General features: G+C 39.0%; 1 long non-coding RNA gene across 1 annotated transcript in view; it reads left to right on the top strand.

Annotated features, from left to right (window-relative positions):
• The window catches only part of LOC103663702, a 312,394-nt gene that overhangs the window by 281,496 nt on the left and 10,358 nt on the right, over window positions 1-20,540 (top strand). The window contains exons 4-5 of the long non-coding RNA XR_005832501.1: window positions 18,967-19,027; window positions 20,469-20,535. This is a non-coding gene — a long non-coding RNA (uncharacterized LOC103663702). The remainder of the gene's footprint in view (window positions 1-18,966; window positions 19,028-20,468; window positions 20,536-20,540) is intronic.

A 20,540-nucleotide genomic window follows, 5' to 3' on the forward strand; every position in this document is an offset into this window, starting at 1 on the left:
CATTTGTCTCTACTCCTCAAGTCTATTTTTATAAAGTCTCTGATCTTTATTATTTCTTTGCTTCTACTAACTTTGGGCTTTGTTGGTTCTTCTTTTTCTAGTTCTGTTAGGTGTAAGGTTAGGTTTTTTATTTGAGATTTTTGTTTCTTAAGGTGGGCCTGTAGCACCTCTTAGAACTGCTGTGTACTAAAGATTTGCTTCATTTTTTTGCAATTTTCATTTGTCTCCATGTATTTTGTAATTTTTCTTTGTTGACTCGTTGATTATTTAGTAGCATGTTGTTTACATGTGTTTGTTTTCTTTTTTTCCAGTTTTTTTCTTGTAATTGATTTCTAGTTTCATAATATTGTGGTTGGAAAAGATGCTTGATATAAGTTTGGTCTTCTTACATTTATTTAGACCTGCTTTGTGGCCTAACACATGAAGAGAATGTATATTCTTTTTTAGGGAAGATGGATGGATGGAGATATATATCTATATATCTATATCTATATCTCTATATATATATATGAAGTCCATATAGACGATAAACATATACACAATGTGTTGTTCAAAACCATTGTTTCCTTATTGACTTTCTGTCTGGATGATCTAGCCATTGATGTAAATGGGTATTAAACTCCCCTTTTGTTATTGTATTACTGTCACCTTCTCCGTTTATATATGCTAATATTTGCTTTGTACATTTACACGCTTCTGTGTTGAGTATATAGATATTTACAACGATTACATTCTCTTGTTGGATTGAGTCCCTTATCATTATGTAATGCCCTTGTTTGTCTCTTATTAAAGTCTTTGCTTTAAGATCTATTTCTGATATTTATCTTGCTAGCACAGTCTTTTTCTAAAATTTTCGTTTCCATTTGCATGTAATATCTTCTTCCATTTCTTTACTTTCAGTCTGTGAATGACTTTAGGTCTAAAGTTGGTATCTAGAGCAGTAAATAAATGGGGCTTGTTTTTGTATCCATTTATTTAACCTGGGTTTTCTGACTGGGACATTAAGTCCATTTACATTTAAAGTAATTATTGATGAGTCTCTGTTTATTGCCATTTTGTTAATTGTTTTCTGGGTTTTTTTGTAGGTATTCTCTTTTAGTTTCTTCTTCTGTTTTTCTCTTCCCTTGTGGCTTGATGGTTTGTTTTTTTTTTTTTTTTTTTTTTACTGTTATACTTGGATTCCTTTCTCTTGAATTTTTATATATCTGTTACAGGTTTTGGAATTTTGGTTACCACTGGTTTCATTAATAACTTTCTTTGTGTCTCGCAGTGTATATTAAATTGATGGTTGCTTAAGTTTGAACACATTCTAAGATCACCATGGATTTACTCCCCCCTCCACATTTTATGTACACGATGTACTGTTTTGCATCTGTTTATTTTGTGTATTGCTTGACTGATTTTTTTGTACACAGAATTGATTTTACTACTTTTGTGTTTTATCAGCCTACTATGTTTACCTAATGTTTGCTTTTACCAGTGAATTTTGTACCTTTTATAATTTTCTTACTTAGAGTCATGGTAATTTCTTTCCATTTAACAGTTTCCTTTAACATTTCTTTAAAGCTAGTTCAGTAGTGAACTCCTTTCACTTGGTTTGTCAGGGAAACTCTTTATCTCTCTTTCAGTTCTGAATGATAACCTTGCTCCGTAGAGTATTTTTGGTTGTAGGTTTTTTTGTTTTCAGCACTTCGACTATATCACACTACTCCCTTCTGTCCTGTAAAGTTTCTTATAGTTTGATAGGCTTATGGGGTTCCCTTGTAAGTAATTATTTTTTTTCTCTTGTTGCTTTCAAGATATTTTTTTTTTCATCTTTAGTCTTAGACATTTTAATTATTATGTGTCTTGGTGTGGATTTCCTTGGGCTAATCTTGTTCGGCATTCACTGTGATACCTAGACCAGGACATCCTTTACCTTGCCCAGATTAAGAAAGTTTTCAGCTATTGTCCCTTCAAATAAGTTTTCTGCCTACCACCCCCCACCTCTCTTTTCCTTCTGGAATCCCTATAATGTGAATGTGTTATGCTAGATAATGTTGTTGAGGTCTCTGAACATAGTCTGATTTTTTTTATCATTCTTTTTTTCTTTTTGCTATTTAGCTTGGTTCCTTTCCATTACCCCATCTTCCAGATCACTGCTCCCTTCTTCTGAGTCTTCTAATCTGTTGTTGGTTCCCTCTAGTGTATTTTTCATTCCAATTATTGTGTTTCTCAGCTTTGACTGGTTTTTTATATCTTTTTCAGTTTTCGGTGAGCTCATCCACTCTTAAGTCCAGTGAGTATCTTTATGAGCATTACTTTGAAATCTTTATCATCAGGTAGATTGCTTGATTTTACGGTGTTCAGGGACATATTCCTCTGTCTCTTCATTTGGTGTAACTCCGTGTGTTTGATTCTCTGTATTAGGTAGGTGAGCTGCATTACCTGGTTTTGAAAGTAGTATGGCCTTGTGTAGAAGAAGTACTGTGGTCCCCTTCAGTGCAAACCCCTCATGGTCAAAAGCAGCAAGCACCCCAAAGGGTAGCCCCTGTAGGAGCTGCATGTACACTTTTGTTATGGATGAGTTGCCTTTGCTCTGGACATGCTGGTGGGTGGGGCTTGCCATCAGTCCAGCTTGCTCTAAAGACCCCCATCGCCTCCTGCAAGTATACTGGGCAGTGTTTTGGGTTTTGTATGTTGTTGAGAGGCCCAGCTGCAGAAATCTTAGGCACACTGGTGAGCAGGCTGTCACTCAGCCTGGCTATGTGCAGATAACTGCGGTGACAGCTACAGGTGCACTGAAGGTCAGGTGCTGCCCACATAATCAGCTATGTGGGGTTATCTTCCTCTTCCCCCCCTTCACCAGGGCAGGAGTCACTTTGTTGTGGTACTGGTCCTGGCCAGGGATGCCTACCAGGTATGTTGGGACAGGAGCTGCCTGGGGGGGGGGGGGGGGGGAGGAGGTCCCTGCTCAGGCTGGCAGTTTGGGTGGGATCTGTCCTTAGGGGATCACTGGGGCGAGACACATGGTACTAGGATGATACATAGTGTTAGCACTGGCTCCTGCAATCATATGGCTATCTAGACCAGGGAGGACAAGAAAATTGGTACCAGAACCAGCATTTTGTTCCTAGAGAAATGTCCTGCGAATCCCTGCTCGTCTAGCACACACCCTAAAATTGGTCAATAAATCACCTGCAGGTATACCTCAGATGACTTTCAAACCTTTGCTTCTGTGTTATGTCTCAGGCTGAGTTACTTAGCATACTGCCTTTTTAAGGGCAGAGTGTCAGTTTGTTATAGCCCGCTGGCCTGTCTGGAGTTAAGCCCTGCTGATTTTCAAAATCGGATGTTGCGAAGACCTATGTTTCCAGTGCAGGTCTCCAGGGCTGGGGGTCCCTGGTATGGGGTCTGATCCTCTTGGTCCTTTGTGCTTGTACTGTACCTCCCATTTGTGGTTAGTCTCTCAGGGAGTTTGGTTCTCAGCCATGTCTTTGCCTCTCCTAATGTGGCCTTCTCTCTAGGACTGGCTGTATTACATGTGTCTTGCTAATCTTCGGGTTGTTTTCAAAGTTTGTTATAATGCGTGTAGTTGTTGCTTTGGTGTGTCAGTAGGAGGAAGCAAACTCAGGATCCTCCTACTCCATCATCTTTCCTGCACCCCCTAGTTTCACTTTCTAACGACCTTATTTAGGTCCTTCCTAAAATCCTGAAGATAGGGCCATGCTCAATGTTTACTCACCTGGAAGCCATAATGACCTGGAGATGGGGAGGCCTGGCCCCTTTAGACTTGGCATATGCTCTCTGGTTGATCAAAACTCCCTGGCACTCGTGACTCTTACACCTGGCTTGTTGCCTTCCAGGCATGTGAATTCTTGGGTCCTACATAGCATGATCCAGTTTTGCAAAATATACATGGCTCTGCATGAAATGTTACCAAAAGTTCTCTCAGAGTAGTGGGATAATGGGTGATTTTCATTTTCTTCCTCATAGTTTTTGTATTTTCTAAATTGTATTACAAAACATGTATTAGTTTTCTGATTAAAAAAGAGTAACTTATTTTTTAAATGTAAATCATTAAACACCATAGAGCCCCATGCTAAAATACAGAGGACAGATGTTAACATTATATTCTTAAGGGAAAATTACATTTCTGAATTCCCTTAACCAAAATAATGGACTAGGTTATTGATGATTTTTTCATTCACTGTGTTTTTTCCCATTATTTAATAAAAACACATTATTGAAATTTAAATAAGATGGAACAATCTTACTAGACTAGATTGCTTTTTTTTTATTGCAAAGTATTGTACCTTCACCCCAATTCTAAGTGAATAATAGCCTCACCTTTAAGAAAACCATTTTGCTCTCTGTGTAAGTAATAATACTCCTGATAGTATGAGGCAAAGGAATGAAATTGTTATCATTCAGATCTTTGATTTCATGGAGAATATGTTCAACTTAAATTTTTATTAAAATACTAGTGGTTTAGAAAAACTAACTGCAGCATAAGCAATATGCAGTATCTCTGAATTGGTGATCTAAAACGTTTCCCCCCAGATTTTGCTGAGCTATGATTGACCTAGAACACTGTATCAGTTTAAGGTGTACAGAAGGTATACATAATGACGTGATACCTGTATATGGCAAACTGATCACCACAACGACTTCAGTTAACAGTCATCACTACACATGGTTATGAATTTTTTTATTTTGTGATGAACTTTTAAGATCTACCTTTTTAGCAACTTTCAAATATACAATACTGTATTGTTAATTATAGTCACCCTACTGTACTTTATATCCCCAGGACTTACTCAAGTGGTAAGTTTGAAAACGGAAAGTTTGTATTTCTTGACCATCTTCATCCAGTTCTCCCATCCCTCTTCCCCTGTCTCTGGCAACCATTAGTCTGTTTCTGTGAGTTTATTTTTTTAGATTCCACATATATGTGAAATCATACAGTATTTGTCTTTGTCTGATTTCTCTCACTTAGCATAATGCCCTTAGATTCCACCTATGCTTTCGCAAATAGCCAGATTTTCTTTTTTATGGCTGAATAATATCCCTATTATTAATAATATCTATCTATTCAGAAATGCCAAGGCCAAGAAAAGGCTGAGAAACTCTTCTAGATAAAAAAAATATATATATAACTAAAAGTGATATGTGATCCTGATTTTGATCCTGGACCATCAGAAAAATAGCTGTAAAGGTCATTCTTGGAACAACCGAAAGACTTGGAATATGGCCTATGAACTAGATAATGGTACTTACCAATATAAAATTTCCTGAGTTTTATAACTGCATTGTGGTTATATAAAAGGCTGTCCTCATTTTTAGTAAATTCACTGTGAAATAAGTGAGTAAAGGGAAATACTGTCTCCTACTTACTCTTAAATATTTCAGAATAAATAATTGCATATAAATGTAATCCTATATATATCTACACTGCTATCTATCTATGAAAATAGAAGGGAAGAGATAAAATTAAAGAAAAAAATAGAAACAATGGATGGATCTGGTAAAGTGTACATGGAGATGGTTTATACTGTTGTAAATTTCCTGTAATTAAAAATTATATCAAAATGAAAATTCCAAAAATCTTCTAGTCATAACCTACCCTTTCTTGTCTCATCACCACAAATTCCCAACACTGAGCTCCAGCCTCATCGGACAACTTACCTAGACAACCCTGTGCTTTCCGGGCTCTATACTTTTCAGCCTACTAATTTGTCTTCTCTGCCTATCTAAAGCCACATAATCTTCAAGATGTAGGCCAGTGGTAATTACTTCTCAAAGACTTCGAGCATACTTCTTGAAGACTTCTAGCCTAACTCAGATTGAATTGACCTTCCTCTCCTGGTACACATTATCTGATCCATGTTGCTAATATAGTCTCTTCTTTAAAGTAGACTAGGTTGTACTGTGGTAACAAGGCCAAAATGTGAGAGGGTTAAAACCAGCTGAGGTTTCTTTTTCATGAGTTGGGCTTTGTTCATTGGGGTCACTCAGGGCCTGAGGATGATGGAAACTCTATCCTGACATGTATTCCCATGATTCCATACCAGAGGGAAAGGAACATTGGAAATCGTGAGCTGGCTCTTAAAGCTCCTCATTAGAAATAACTAAGTCACTGTGTTCCTTTCTCTTTGATTAAAGAAGCTATATGGACATGCCTAATTTTACAGGGGTTGGAAAGTGCAATCTGCCAGGAGGGGACCATGAAGAGCTCTAAGGTTTATTGCATCACACAAATATTACTGTGCATGTCACTATTCTCCAGTGCATTGTATAGCATCTTATGTCCTATTCAACTTTCCATTTAACCCTTCAAGCCCAATGTTTAATACAAAGTCACTGCTTAATGCTTATTGTCTGCTGGAGTGTTCCTCGAGAGACTTGCCCAGGGTTGTGGAGCCTCTGTGACTTAGCTTCACGTCTCTGCATTCCTAGCCCTGTTCACTACAGAGAAACAAAACAAAACAAAGATAAAAATCCACAGATTTCCCAGTCAGCATCCCACCCTTCTTAAGCTGCAATCTGCCAATAGGACTACGGTTACTTTACTATACTAGTTAATATTTTACATTCCTCAATCTATATGCAGTAACCCACTTTAGAATTTTCCTGCAGCCAAAGAATACCAAAGGAATATATTGATTAAAATCCAATAAATAAATACACGTAATTTTTTTCAATCTGCCATGAGTTCTCACTTTTGCTTTTGAGAGTTTCTCTCATCATTTCTCTTTCATGGCTCTTTTCATTCAAACTTGACCACAGGGTCTTTTAGAATTATATACTTTTAATAACAAAGGCCAGGAAAATTCTAAAAGTCTTCAAAAGGTATAGGAAAATATCAAAGTCTAAAGCAAGTCTTCAAAACAAATTCCACCAGGCTGGCATATGTTCTTGGTTAACTCATGAAATAGAAAATCTGATCGTGGTTAAATCAGATTCCCATCCACCTTTGTATTTATGCATTTATTTAGTTCTCTTATGAATATTAGTATTACCCATTCCTCAGGTCCCACTGGAACACTACATTACCTGCGGTGTATTTCTCTCTGCGGGAAAGAGAAGAGTGGAAATTGGCTGTAGAAAACGTGCAGAGGGGTAAGATGCTCCGAGAGAGTTTGCCTGTTAGGTATATTGAATCATCGTCACTTCAGTGAAATGCAACAAAATAGGCAATCTTTGCAGATCAGCATGGTTTTTCAATTCAAGTCAGAATTTCAATGTGTGGCATGGAATGAAGAGGGATGATGAATGCAGGAGGCAGTATGCAGGAGTAACTCAAATGCAAAGCATCTGTTGTTGCCTGGATCCCAGGAAGCTGGGCTTTGTGGAGAATTTCTTATTGCTCCATGATGTCTGCCATGTTGAGGAGGCAGGTCAGAGATTGGATTAGTGTTGTGGCTACTTCTACCAGCAACCACGGAGGTATGACAAAAGTGGAAGTGCCTTGCCTAATTCAGATTTCCAAATGCAAAATGGAAACGATCTGGGCATCTTTGATTTCGAGTAAAGCTTCAGTATCTCCCTGTAAGGGTGAGCAATCTCTTAGTGACAGATCATTTTATGAGGCTTCTAACTAAGATGAGCAAGCCTGTTTTGATAACATAAAATTGGCAGGAACTTGAGCTCGAAATTTGAATAGAGCTCAAACTGAATATCTGCACAAGTTTGAAGAGGCACAGATGATTTATGCAAATTGTTTAAGGAATGCTTTCCCTGGGCACATCTGCAGGCTCAGATGGGCTGAAGGTGGAAGATGAGATAGAAACTCTTTAGTTAACGTGACAACTGGCTTTTTTGTTTGTTTCTCCCTAGTAATTAGGAATCAAATTGAAAAATTAATAATATCTAACATTCTTGGAGCAGCTTTATTGAGAGAAGACCTAGGGTAAGGTGCTTTGAAATTGCTTAGAGGTGCTACTGCTGTTCTCATTTTCCTGATGAGAAATGTGGGGCTCAGGTATATAAGAAGTTTATTCAGTGCCCATGGCAGTAAGTGGCAGACAGGGTTTTGAACTCAGGCACTCTGTTTCCAGAATCTACTTGTCTAACTTACTCTGTATTATATTGACCTTCCTAGATAAAACAGAGTAACTCTAGGGAATTGAGTTATTTAAAACTCAAAGTGAATAGTCTGATGAAAAGAATGACAGAAAACTCAGAATACTTTAAATTTGTCACTCTTAGCTAAACTCTGCAGAACATTCTTTCTGAAATAGGATGGCTCTGTTCATTCCCAGGAAATTGACGGAATATCTTATAAATGAATAGGCCCTTTTGACTTGTGACCATCTAATTGGGGTCCTCCATCACACCATCAGTGAGAAGGGTGGAGAATACCTATCTTTCTCAATCTGATATAAACAATTTAACTATTAGGATTATTGAGGGTAGGCATAATTTGCAGCAAAGAATCTGTTAATGGTTTATTTGATTGGACCTACTATCTCCCCCTCTCCCACGATATGCATTTTGTAAGTTGAGGTGTTGTGCCAGGAGGATGACAAAAGTGGAAGAAGGGGAATTTACTGCGATTTAAGAGCTTATAATATTCCAGGGATCTCCTCTTGGTGAGTGAGTTTTCTCTAGACCTCAAATGCTGGAATCATCCCTGACTCAGGGCCAATCTCATGTCCGCTCTCACCAGGACTACTGCAACACTGTCGTAACTGGCCTCTTTGCTTGCACTTGATAGAACTGTAACCTATCCTTTTCACAGGGGCTAGCATAGATTCTTTTAAATTGCAGGTCATATCTGCTACCTCTTCCACCCAAACCCTCTAAGTAGCTTTCCATTTCACTTAATGCCGTTTAGATCTCTCTTCGCTCACTTCCTATCACCCTCCCTTCTCACATTCTGCTCCAGCCACACTGGCTGCCTGCATGCACCTGGCTCAGAGCAGTACCCTGGACCCTTCCCTTACGTGAAACCCTCATCTCCTGGGGCCTCTAAAGACTTATCTCCTTACTTCACTAGATTTGTAAATATTAACTGAAACACTTTCCCTCATTCCCATTTCTTCCAAAACAATGCCTTTGACCACTCTTCATCCCATTACTGTGATTTATATTTCTTCCTATCACCTGAAATGTTCTGTATGTTATGTGTTTATTTATTGTCTCTCTTCTTCACACAGAATGCAAATTCTATGAGACTTTGAACTTGATTTGTGTACTGCTTAGTGTTACGTAAATGATTGAGTGAGTAGTATGGAGCAAAGCTGTAGGAACCAGTCACATAGTTTTAATGGGTATTAGGCTTGGCAAATTATAACATAAAATGAAAGGCCAGGAAGCAGAGGATAAAAATTAACACTAATGTGTAATATGTTAAAAAAAAAAAAAACACGTAATCTATAGGCACCCCCGAAATAACATATTCCATAGGCAAAACAAAAATCATATTCCACAGGCATCCAAATCATCCCTAAAGGTTGAGAAGGTCTAAATTAAATTTTGATGGATGAGTTTCAAAGGGAGAAAGGAGGAGTTCTGGGGAAAATTCTGTCATCCCAAAGTCTGTAAGATAAAGGTTAAATGAGTCCCTTAAGATCAATCTGGAGTCTGGGATTTTTTGTGTCTTTACGACACAGTGTGCACTCTACCACACTGTGGGTCACCTACTGGACGCCAGGGACTGTGGGAGAGAACTCAGGCTCTCAAGTCGTAACTCACAGAAACTTACTTTGTGATGTAGGCCACTGTGATCCCCACATGTAGATGAGAAAATAGAGGCTCAGAGAGATTAAATACTGTGTCTGAGAATGAAGAACTGCTCTGATGACTCTCCCTTACTAAGCCTTACCCCGGTGACTTTGGATCTGCGGGGCAGCTCTTCTCCCTCCCAGCTGCTGGGTCATGTAATGGGCTTTGGCCATAGACTGACATATTTTCAGATCCTGTGTACTGTGTACTGTGTCATCAGAACATGTTGGATTACTTAAGAAAAACCTGTTTTGTTCAAGTATATGTAGATTCCACAAATAGGACTGGATATATCCTATGAGTGCCATTTCTTTGAATAAGAATTCCATTTTCTAGGACCAATTGACTTTAAAAGTATTGACACTTCGAAATGACCACTGGTTTGCAATAGTTACTCTCCATGAAAGCTTGCTCATTGCTTCTATTAAAGCATTCTAACATGGTCTTTCAACAGATAGAGATATATGATAAGCTTTTGTATTTTAATAAAGCGAATGATACTTAGTGTATTTTAGCTCTTATAAGTGTGCACAGTTTAATGTTAAGAGAACAAATTGATAATATCAAAAGTACACATTTTAGAAATAAGGAAGAGATTTCTTGCATCCATTCCAACGATTCCAATTAATTCCAATTCCAATTAATACAAAGAAGGTCAAGAGTTAACAATGTAATGGTCAAGCACATAAGTTTGACCAACTAACTGTGACATCTTTGGCAAATTTCTTAATACCTCTGGGTCTCAGTTTCTTCATGTCTATAATGAGCTAATGCAGTTGGGCCATTTACCACAGTGGCACATAGAAAGCACTCTATAAGTGGTACTGGTTATTGTTATAACCAACGTTACTAAAAGGAAGTGTCATATGGCAAAAGATCAGAGATCCTACTCCAATTCTCCCCCTCACCTCAGTCCTCAGAACATGTACAGTAATAGGAATCTTGCTGGGATATCACATAAATCAAAAATAATAGAACTTGAGTGAGTCCTTTAAAATGATATAAAAACGTCTCAAGTGTGATGACAGAATGTGAGCAATTATATGGGGTTTCACTTCATGTGTGCCACACTGGAGAACAAAGCTGAAATGGAACACGTCTCTGTTGACATGAAACATTACCACCCCTCTGCATTTGCTACACAGGCTCTCTGTTGTGTTGTTTTTAAACCATATTGTGGTGTGGTGCTCCTCCTTCTTGACTTAGTCCCTTTTCTCATAAATTCTGCCAGGAGATCTAAGAGCAGATGGTGCCTTATTGTTCAAGAAAGTGGTATTTTTGTTGAGTGTTTGATCACATTGTTCTGTGGGGGACTGGCTTGTCAGCGACTTGTGCCATCAGGATAAGATATATGCCAGGAAAAATGAAAACAGCATATTTGCTAAGTCTGTCAGAGGATATACTGATAATTGCATCAAAACCTGAAACCATAGTTTCAAAGGTTAAAACATATGAAAGGAGTATTTTCATTTTGTCAAATAAATCCAGGCTTTGAGGCCATGTATGTACCATAATAAGATGAAGGCAACAATCCACACAGACTGTGACCCTAACTTCTGAAAACACCCAACTAATATAGAAAGGCTGGAGATGACTTCTTTGACTCTACAGCCATTATTGAATACCCACTGTGGCATGCGTTGTGCTCCGCGGTGCTGGTGAGTAAGGGGCAGTGCCTAAGGTAGGGTGAGCTCAGTCTTGCAGGTGAGAAAAACAAACAGATAAATTAAGCAATAAGGCTATTCTGTACTTTCCTACACCATAGATTCATTCTCTGCATTTCCTCTGTGCCCTGGGAGGGAGGCTAATGCCAGTGAATTGCTCCCTTACCCGCTGGCTTCAAGGCGAGTTCAGCCAATCGTATTTCTGGCAGGAGGGTCACAGGGGTGACATTTTCTCTCACTCCTCTCCGCTTGGACATCTAGCTTCTGGCAGTGGCTGTGGCTTCCATGGCTGCTCTCCTTCCATCTTCTGCTCTTCCCAAGCTCCAGCTCTCACTGGGTTCTGGGCAACACTGCTTCCTTCTCCCTTGAAGGATGGAAGCCTTCAAAATTAGGAGTATTTTTATTTTGTCAAATAAATCCATTCTTCCTGCTTCAGCTCTCCTGTGGTAGTAACTTCGGTAGCTGCTATTCTCCGAGTGTCTTACCATTTCTTGTTTATTCCATTAACCACGCAAAACCTCAGAAGTAGGCCTTTACTGTACCTGTCTTCACTTGAAATCTATTTCTTGACAGGTGCAAGGGCTGTAACAGAAACTAGTTTCTTCCACATTCATTCTATCATAGACTATTTATTGAGTGCCTATATGTGAGAGTGTACTAGTCACAAGGTATAAACTAGTACTTTCTAGAACTTGACAGAAATATTCTGCACTGCTGCAGATGCTAGCCACTAGGCATATGTGATGGCTGAGCACTTGAAATGTGGCTGATGTGACTGAGCAATTGAATTTTAAATTTAAATTTATATAGCAGCACCCAGCTATTGGTTAGTGGCTACCGTACTGGACCGACAAGTGGGGAATAACTCTTTTGAATAGAGCTAGAAGTGAAGAAAGATCAGGATCCGTTCTGAGATAGGGCTAGGAAGGTGACATGTGGGCTGCTCTGTGCACGAGTAGGTTCTTTACCAGGCAGAGAACTGTGGAGCGTGCATTCTGGGCAAAGGGAGCATCTTACGTAAATGCTGAGAGGCTTTGGCATATGGAAGGTAAGCGCAGAGTATCGCATAGTATTCAAACGGTCAGAGTATAGCAATCAATCAAGAGGGATGTCTTGGAAAAGGAGATGGTGTTGTGTTGGGGCTGCATGTTGATGACTCTTCTTTCGTGTCCATATTTCACTGTTCTTTTATACGCCACAATAACGCCATCATGCTGACCATCTTAAAACGTGAATATTCAGCGTGAGAGTGATGATATGTGACTATTCCTTTTAAAAATATTCCATTGAGGGGGCACCTGGGTGGCTCAGTTGGTTAAGCATCTGTCTTCTGCATAGGTCATAATCTCAGGCTCCTGGGATGGAGCCGCACGGCTGGCTCCCTGCTCAGCGGGGAGTCTTCTCCCTCTCTCTTGCTCTGTTCCCCCTCCCCCCCGCTCTTTCTCTCAAATAAAATCTTTAAGAAATAATATTCCATTGAGCTTTCAATTTCAGTAAATACTAAAGTGATTATAGTATGCTCAATTTTGTTGCCCCCTATTTTTTGGGGTTTTGCTAGAAAAGTGAATTCACTATTACTTGATACAGGGATGGGCAAGGTGCCAAGAAGCATAAATGAGGTACTTAGAGACATGACTGAAAAAGATCAGAAAAAAATTCCTGGATAAATTGTGAAGTCTGTGCTTGGCTTGAACAATTGGTCAGAATTTTCTAGGTGGATTTGTGTAGCTCTGTGGGTTGGGTATTGGAAGAGAGGGGTGATGGGAGTGGAATGGAGTGTGTTCCTGTCAGAAAACATTAAATATGAGATAATGACAGGGCTGAGAGAAAGTTGGAGTGGTGTGAAGGATCAGATCTACAAAGATCTAAGTTATAAAAGGATCACTCTGGATGAATGTCTTTGGAGAGATGTCAGTTAGAAGCCGGTAGCAGCAACGCAGGGAAAACATAATGATATCTGAACACAGGTTGTGAGGAATAATATCTCACTTGTGATCTTTCATGCTTCTAAAGTTTACTATGTTTCTTTGAAAAATAACGACTGCATTTGCTCTAGGTCATAATAATAATAACTGCTATTTACTAAGAAATTACTATGTGCCAATCACTCAGAAGAGACTTTACATGCTGTGTATTAATTCACTTAATCCTTTCTGCAACACTATGAAGCAGGTACTTGCATTACCCCCTAATTTTACAGATGAATACATGGAGGTTCAGCAAAGTTGAGTAACTCTCTCAAGGTTACCCTTAGTCATTTACCTTGAATATTGAGTTGACCTGGAAATAACATTATCTAATATAGAATGAATTCCAAAAAAGTCATACCTGTCTTGTAGACTTTGAACAGAAAAGGATGATCATTTTAAGAAGGATGGAAAAAAGTAAATGTGAATGCTGCCAAGGTCATCACTATTAAGCCATCCAAGATTATTCAGTTTACCTTGATTGTCTTCCTAATATTCTTATTGATCAAAATGCTTCTCAGTTTAAATATTTCAATGTGAATAATGTTAAATACGGAATATAATTTTTTAAAGTGATTTTAAGGGGACAGGCTTGACAGATTTTGAAATATCTTTTCTTTTTATAGACCAGATCATTGTCGCTGAATACTGAAATACGAGGTTCTGGATGCTTGCTGAATACTTGTACTCTTAGGATCTGTGTACATAGGACTTAGCTTAAGATCACCCCCTGCAGTGTAGTATTAGCAACTTTCATTTGTTTATTTTATAAGGACTTTTCCTGCCCAAAGATAGAATTCAGTAAATTGAGGCAGAAAGCCATGCAGTTGCACTATTTTAATAGAAAATGCCTTAATATAGGACTTAATATAGGATCTAAATTTCTTCTCATTTCAAATAGGTTGTAAAAAGAATATAATTTGGTAAGAGGTGGGATGTTGTCTGGGTTCCCAAAACCCAACACTCATTTAGTTCCCAGCTTAGAAATCTAATAATTACTTCCACTACTGTAGCATTCACTTACATATCCTGGCTGTCCATAAGTCTTGTAAAATTCCATCATAGTCACATTAGATGGCACTCACTGAAATAGAATATGCCAACCCATGCAACCTTATAAAACTCCCACTCTCCCACTGAACCGGACCTCACATTGATTTCTTCTCATAATAACCTTTCTAATAAATAGAATTCTGTTAGTTTTCATTAAAATAGCTATAAGCCAATTGGATGAAATCAAGTCGGGGAGAAGGGCTTACGACGAACACTCTCCCTCAATGAATGCTTTTTATCTCATTCTGTAGTCGAGGACTGCATAGAACAAAAGCATAGCACAGTCCAGTTATTAGAGTAATAATGACAAGTCAATATTTACAGACACAATTTTTTTTAGGTGCAGAAACAGTAGACACCGTGATATGTCTGAGGATCCGGGACCATAAGCATTTTGGTTGTGTCGAAACATAGGGAATGTGGAAAATATTAGTCAAAGATGAGACTCTAAAAGGAGGTCAAGGCCAGGTCACTGAAAGATGTGGTTCCGTGCTAAGGAAATTGGATTGTATCCATCTATAGTCACAACTGCTGAGAGCATTAAGCAGAGAAATTATATAAACAGAAAGCCCCTTGGACTTGGAGGATAAAACTGATCTAGAGCTTCATTATCGTCCGAACTGTAGCCGCAGAGGATTTGGAAACTCATTACTCCATTCGGAACCGGTGTGTTACGTAACTGAAGGGACTAGAGGGCCATCCCCTGTAAAGCGGTCCCACAGCACTGACACCAGGTTTGGCACACGGAGATGGTTAGTTTGGTGGAGGCTGAGAATGCTTGCTGTACTGGGGTCTCTCAATGGAGTGCCTTTTCCAGGGAGCCGTGAACCAAGCGAAATCAGTTGAAATCGGGTCAAGTTATCATTAGTGAGTTAAAATCACAAGAGTGGCTAATCAACTGTTGTCAAGGAAAATCTTAAGTCAAACATATGGAAAATGAGACGTATGAATCATAGCGCCAGCTTGGCTTCAGCCCTCAGGCAAATGAAACTCAATCAGGAAAAATATATTCAGTAGAAACATGACTTGTTCTAATTCTGTCTAAGGCACCTCCCTTCCAGAAGCAGAGCGCCCTCCACAGATCTAAAGACGACAATTTTTCTCTTACCTCTGAAGTTACACTGCAAGTTTGATGTTGGTCTGACCCTCTCCAACTGTGCAAATATTGGACAAGTACCTTACATGCTCTAATTCTTATTTTTATGATCTTAAAAAATAAAATGTAAAAATAGCCAAATCTGCCTCAGGGGGCTCTAAGCTCCAGGAGGGCAGGGACTATGCCTGTCATCTGCACAGCTGAATCTCTACTGAACAGCACAAGATCAGGCACATGGCAGGCATCTAACAGATGTCTGTGGAAGAAGTGCGTAAGTGTGCGAGGAGAACGAAATGTCATAGCACGTCATGAAAATGCTCTGTAGGCCATAGAATGCCATATGTATGGTGATGTTCTGATGCTTCAGATTCTAAGTTCAATAAAAATCCACTCAGATTCACATCAAAAGTACATCACATATTAAAAGATCTTCAGCCACTTTCCTCCCTAACACCAAAAGGCAACAGCTAAACTAATTGTCACTTATTATTCGGCCCAATGTATAGATGAGGAAATCCAGCCTGAGGTAGGCGAAGTAAACTTCTCAAGATAGTGAAGAAGTAAGAGGTCACACCAAGACTCAAATTCAGGTCTGTCTGCCCCCACAGCCCATGACCCATGCTACCTCTTAAATGAAAATCTTAGACCTTCTTTTTTACTCTAAAACGAGTTGTAGTTTAAAAAAATCCATGTCAAACTGTCCGGTCCTACCGAAGGAGTCTACTTGATGAAAAGGGAATTACTGAATTAAATAGGGCATCACATTTATTTCAGTATATGTCTTCTCAACTCCCAAACTCTATAATTCGTTCTACGGACTCAACTTACTAGGCCTCATCTTCATAAAACAAATGTGGGAGAAATGTTGGGTTCTTCATTCACAGACCCGGGTTTCTATGATTTGTGTGTGTGTGTGTGTGCGCGCGCAATTCCACTTTTTGTCTGTTACTTTTCATTTGTAAAGCATAAAATTCTCCTAAACAATATCCTTCTCTAGAAGACGGTGCTCTGTGCCTCATGCAATTATATGTTTCTGATGGTTTTAGAAGTTGGAGCCATCATCCTAAAAAGTGAACATACCGCCTAAAGGTGTAAGATATTATCTCATTACAATGAAATCTAAAGTAGTTCCAATTAAGGAAGCCTCTTATAAGTATATGGGGGAAAGTCACGGATGCCTTTTGCCAGAATTATTGCCTGTCGTACCCATTTTCTCTCTGCATCTGTCCTCACCTTTTTCTTTTTTAACTGCTCTCCTGTCCTTTTCAATTCATCCCTTTACTCGTGGCTAGCTGCAGGTGTTCAAAACAGGGAAGCCCTAGCTTCTGAACCTGCTTCCCCAAACGAACACATTCAGTGCTGTAGATGGTATTTCAAAACCATGGGAAAGGCCATCTAGTCAGGAGCCATTCTGTTCCAGTCACTTGTAGTCAGGGCAGCTGGGCTCATCTCCCCTACTGCGTGTGATCCTTACCTGCACATACAGGCTCTTTAGTAAGGCCGCCTCCTCCAGGAGAAAATGACTGATAACACTAACATAAGGTGGCTTTTTTGAAGAATGACTGATTAGAAACTCTTTCAAACAGAGGTCTAAAGATGTCATATCCATATATGCTTCAAAGGAGACTGGGTCTAAATTTTCAACTTCCAAAACAAAGTTAATTTCTCTAAAATATTAGTGGATGTATAAGCCTGAGGAAGAACCAATACATGTTATCCTTTTAACGCATTTATTTAGCATAGACTAAAATTATATTGACCCCAAATCGTTCCATGAAAAATGAAAATACCAATTACTAGATTAATTTGGGTTATTTGGCTACTTTACAAAAATAGCTGAAAGAAATACTGTCTGAAAATACAAATGCTGGAAATATGTTAAATTTATCATGGATGTGGCCTTGTCTCACATACATTTACTTGTAGTTCATTTATTTGGTCAGAGTAGCTCAATTATCCCTTGTATAAGGTTTATTAAACCTTTTATTGAAGTCTGCTTATCTGTTAGTGTCCAAAACAGTTACCAAGAGAAATGGGAGCTCATCTAACCTTACTCCCTAAATACTTCTATCTTCTTTTTCCCTTAGAATCTTTGTGCTTCTTCACTTCCTTTACCTGTCAAATGAAGATCCATCCATTTGAAAAAAATTATTTTGAATACCTCCTAGATGCAAAGTTTGATGCTAGTTATGGAGATCCATGTATGGCTTGAACATTTCTTGAGTGTCAAGAAGATAAAACATGGAATTTGAAAAGAATACATTCCAATACACACACAAAATAGTGTTACTTTCCTTTTTTGGATCCTGTAGAGTATCTGAGGAAATATAAAAGCCTTTTGATCTTCCGGGCATCTGAAAATGGAAAGCTGCCACAGGAAGAATCAACTGCACAAATAGTGATTCATATGAAATAGCTAATTGGACCGAGCCCCTGGAGAAAGTACAAAAAGCTGAGAGATGGAGAGGTGCATATTGCTATGTGTATTCTGGCAAAATGAAAGTCTTCTCCCATTTACATTTCTTCTTATTAATATGCTACATGGACTATTGGCATATCCTATTTTATTCTGTTTGCAGGGCTTAAGAAGGTGACTCAGGGGCAGCTAATGAAGAAGGACAAGCACCTAATATCAGTCAAATGTTTCATTATTCCTTTTACATTAATCTCCCCTTCTGCAAAGATTAGTCCAAGTGCTTAGCTGGAGAAACTAGGAGGAAATATGGACAGCAATGGAGATCAGATTAATCCTGGCCTTTTGAACACAAGTAGAGAATTTGGCTGAGTGTTGAAAAAAGTAGTAAAACCAGATTCCATTTGAACAAGAGCAATTTAATCACTAATCACTACACAAAGCAGAACAGTCTGCATCTGGGCATCCATGGCTTTAATTGAACTCATGAAGAACTGAGTGTTTTATAGATGATGTGATTCTTAGCTCAGGTCTGAACTGGCAAATAAAAAGTCCTGCACCTTCAGGCTGAATTATAAACTCAGTTTTTCCTTTTCCTTTTTTTTTTTTTTTTTAAGAAGTTTTCCTCATTTCTAGAAACATTTCTCAAGCACAGGAAGTAAACTGTCAGCAATTAATTATCCAGGCTCATTGGACAAAGTTTTCTGGTCCTTCTCCCAGTTCTTTTATCAGAGAAATCCAGGGTGCTTGTCTGTGTTTGGACAATGGAGACAGCTTCATGAGAGCTGGGAAGAGCCCTGGGAAGAGAGGTTGGAATAAAGTGGACTCAGTTTGCCCACCTGAACCAGAGGAAGAGACTGGGTTCTTCCGTAAACTTGATCCTGTTTCTTTTTCACAAGTCACTAGCCATCTTCTGCCTAAAATGGCAGGGAGTGCTTAGCAGAAAGAACATGGTTATAATAAGTCATTTATTGAGCTCTTGCTGTTTACTAGAAACTACAGAACTTTAACCAATGCCGTGATTTAGGCCTCAAATGGCATCACCATGTTTTTTTTATTCTATAGATAAATTGTGTTTGTGAAGAAATACTGGCTGCTGAAGTAAAATGTGATTACTGATATAGAGGTAAGTCCTTCGGGAACAGAAGATAAAGAGACCAGTGGCAAGACAGCTTTCCTGAACCTACTGTGTACAATGAATCTAGGCAGTCAGGGCATTGTTCTGGGAGAGGGCTGTCATATGGTGCAAGGGACTGGGGAATTCTAACTTTGAAGCAAATGAAATCTGTATAAAGTCCATTTTCTTTCTCCTGACACAATGCTTTAACTTACTTTCAAAGCATGGATAATATTATGCAACCCAAAAACCTTTCTGTTTCCACTGATCAAGTGACCCTTTTAAATTGTTATTATCCAGAATGAAGGGGCCAACGTTAGAGAGGGAGAAGTATACTGGCCTTTTAACACAGTTTTCACATTCAGATAAACCATGCAAACTGGGGTCCAGGGAGCAATAGCGTCAGTATCACCTAGTAGTCAGCTAGAAATGCAGAATGTCAAGCCTTACTCCAGGTCTACTGATTCATCGTCAACATTTTATCAAGATCCCTGCAAAGTCTGCATGCACCTAAGAGATAAATGGCACTGCTGTCTGTCATTATTTCCTTGGTGTTCAATCCTGAGTGGCATCCAAATCACGTTGAAGTTTTGTAAACCTGCGGTCTTGCCAACCTCACGGTGTATACCTTTGGGGTGAGATGGGGCATCCATAGGTTTACTAAATTCCACAAGGGATTTTGATATTTAGCCAAAGTTAGTTTTGACTTTAGCCTTGGGGATTTTTTAGGCAGATAGCAGAGATCTGACCAAGGATGGAGAAGCATCTCTCAGTACCTGCAGACTCTCTCTGGGTTGCATTTTAGACGGTGGCAGCAGAAAATCTTGTATTCTCTCCCGGGCCTTTAATTTCTTCTCTGAACTTTACAGATGCCTAAATTTTTCCAAAGGCATTCTGTTGAGTCTTTCATCACATTCTCCTCCTCCTTCCACACACTGATCTACTCACCTTCCACTCATGATGAGAAGAGAGAGAAGCAAGAGAGCATGGAGGTAAAGGACAGGCAGTGCTCTTCCTTGTTTGTCCCCCTTCAAGTTTTGCTTCTGCAGAAGGAATGGAGCCAATAAAAACTGGGAAAACCTCCTGCTTTTTCTTTCTTTATGCTTTTTAAAGTCTACTTCATGTTTTGTGTTGTTGTTGTTGTTTTCTCAGTAACCAACAGAGGTCCAAACCCTTTGTTTTTTATGTGCCCTGCTTCATCTTTATTGATAATTTCCCTGACCCAGGTTGTATTCTGAGAAGATGAACATTTCAAAAGTGGGTTGTTCAGCAATCAAACCCATTTACTGTATCCAAAGCAAGAGAGCTGAATGTCTATTGAAGTAACCATTGAATACATTAATCCATAAATCCACACCTGAGCTTATAAGCAAGTTTCTCCATTTGCAATGGTTATGTATTTGTGTCACTAGCCATTTGTAAGCACTTGATGTGGAATCTTCTTTTCCAGAACTACCTTATAAGACTCTCCTACGTTGATCTCCTAAAGAACAGAGAGGAGGCACTTAAAGGAAAGAGTAAG

This window comes from Ursus maritimus, unplaced genomic scaffold (genome assembly GCF_017311325.1).
Source record: "Ursus maritimus isolate PB19 unplaced genomic scaffold, ASM1731132v1 scaffold_5, whole genome shotgun sequence".
Taxonomy (NCBI): Eukaryota; Metazoa; Chordata; class Mammalia; order Carnivora; family Ursidae; genus Ursus; species Ursus maritimus.